Genomic DNA, 2,675 nt, shown 5'->3' on the forward strand with positions numbered 1-2,675 from the left:
CAGCACGCGCGCGCGGATTGCACTTCCGCAACTTCTAGTACAAAAACCAGAGAGTTGTGCGCGCTTTGTGCTAGCATTGTGCTGGGAGCACAATCTCATCCGCGCGTAAGCGCGCTGTGTGCACGCGTGCAGATTTGCACCCTACTTTTCTCCTTCCTCCTTTCTCCTTCTTTCCTCTTCTCTTCTTCTTTCTTTCTAATTTTTTTTCTTCTTCCTCTCTTAGAATTTTTTTTCTCTTTTAATATAAATAAAATTTTTTAAAATAATAATAATAATAATAATATAATAATAAATAAATAAATAAATAAATAAATAAAATACAAAAAAAAATTTCTTTTCCTCCATTTTCTTTTATTGCATTTGCTTATTTTCATTCATTGCATTTTAATTTTGTTTTTTTCTACCTTGTTCTCATTTTATTTTCTAAGTTTTCCATTTTAATAATGGTGTTGAATTTTCTTATTCAATTGTTGAGAATTTCTTGCATTATTTTGGTGCCTCTTGACTTGTTTGATATTGTTGGGTGATGAAACTTTTAAATCAATGCTTCATCTTGTATGACTCTTGTGTCTTTGTGCATTGATATGACCTCATATTGTCTTTCATGACCCACCTCTTCTCATTTGAACTTGATGCTCAATACACTCTTCATGCTTTAACTTTACTCTTGCATCGAGCTTAATGATATGCCTTACCTTACATTGTTTTCTCACTCACATGCTTAGCTAACATGTAGTAGGGAATCATACTCTTATTTGGCATTAGCCCCCGCCTATGTTCTAATTGCCTTGATATCTTTGTTATAGGCTTAATTTTCTTTCCTTTTCTTTCCTTTTAGGTTGGCCACTAGAAAGGGAAAAAGGAAAAGTTTCTAAATGGGGCAACAAACAAGTCATCCGCACAACCTTTTGAAGGAGCTCATCAATTATAGCAACCCATCCACCTTGCTTTTCTTTGCATGCACCGAGGACGGTGCAATCTTCAAGTGTGGGGAGGTCGTCCGACCGATCTCCATGGGTAATAATTTCCTTTTCAACACCAAATTTTTATTTTTTTGTTAGAGTAGCTATTGCATTGCATGATAGGTTGCATGTTAGTTAGAATTTGTACATATTTTTACCACTTCTTTCTTATTAGGACTATTTGGTTAGGGTGATGATTTCCTTTCCAAGAAACTGTTTTAGGGCACCCTACCAATTTGAAAAAGAAAATTTGTGGAAATTGCTTGAAAGAATGTATTTTGGAACATGATTTTTGAGCTAAGAACACAAGCTTGCGAGATTCGAGCCTAATGGTGTGGTTACATTTTATAACCACTTATTTTTTCTTCTTGTGTGCAATTATTCTCTTTCTATGATTGTAATCTTTAATTTGCTTGATTCTATATGTCCATTTATTCCTTGTATTCATGCATTTATATGATTGAGTCCATTATTTCATTAGCTCATCACTTACCCAAATGGCCTTACTTTTTATCTTCCTTTGTTAGCCAAATTTGAGCCTATGATTAACCCACTTTGTTCTTAATTTAGCACATTACAAGCCTTAAAGCGAAAAACAATAAAAGTCCTAATTTGGATCTTTGATTGGCTTAGACTAGTGTGTGTGAGTATCATTCAAGTGTGGGAATCTTGGGACATTGGGTGAATAAAAGGGTATATTTTGTATTTTGTTGTAAATATTGGGAATTAGGTACATACTCATGTATTGATCAAATGTAAAACCTTATGCATTGATGCTCTTGTATATAAAAAAAATGAGAAAAAGAAAAGAAAAAGAAAAAAAACAATATGAAAAAGAAAAAAATATAGAAAAAGAAAGAAAAAGAAGAAAAAGAAAGAAATAAAAAGGGGACAAAATGCCTCAAAGTAAATCTCAAATAAAAGTCAATGCATATGTGTTGTGAAATGAAAAGAGAATGCATGAGTATGTGGAAAAGTGAAGAATGGGTAGTTAGGTTAGAACATAATTTTATAGGATGTCATAGGTTAAGTGGGAAGTCTAAGCCTATCAAGGATTCAAACTTCAAGCTCACTTGACCAAATATGCATCCTACTTTAACCCTAGCCCCATTACAACCTAAAGAAAAGACCTCATGATAATTGTATGCGTGCATTGAATAATTGTTGATTGTTAGATGAAAAATAAATCTTGGAAAGCATGATTAGGGGAGAATTGAGTGAATCAACCCCAAACACCGAGCGACTAGAGTGCAAACACTTCCGGTGAGGGTTCGATGCTGAATTCCTTGATTCCCGGCTTTCACGAGCGTTCTTCTTGCAAGTCTATGTGAACTTCATGTTTATACTTCAATTGGTAGGACTCATGAATCGTTTTATGATCTTGGCCCTACTTGTGCATGTATGACTTGGAGGAATGATTTATTTTTAACCAAGTAGGTAAAACCATTTTGCATTTAGTTGCATCCATTTAGATAATTGCATATAGTTTATTTACATTGAATAAATGTTGATACCCTTTGTTTCTCTCTTGGCTTAAGCATGGGGACATGCTTGGTTTAAGTGTGGGGAGGTTGATAAACCCCATTTGTAGGGTTTATCTTGTATTGATTTTTGGGGATTGTATCACCTTTTACCCACATTTATTCAATGAAATAGCATGGTTTTGTATATTCTCCTTTAATTGTGCTTAAGAGTGAAAACATGCTTTTTAGG

This window comes from Arachis duranensis, chromosome 1 (assembly GCF_000817695.3).
Source record: "Arachis duranensis cultivar V14167 chromosome 1, aradu.V14167.gnm2.J7QH, whole genome shotgun sequence".
Lineage (NCBI taxonomy): Eukaryota > Viridiplantae > Streptophyta > Magnoliopsida > Fabales > Fabaceae > Arachis > Arachis duranensis.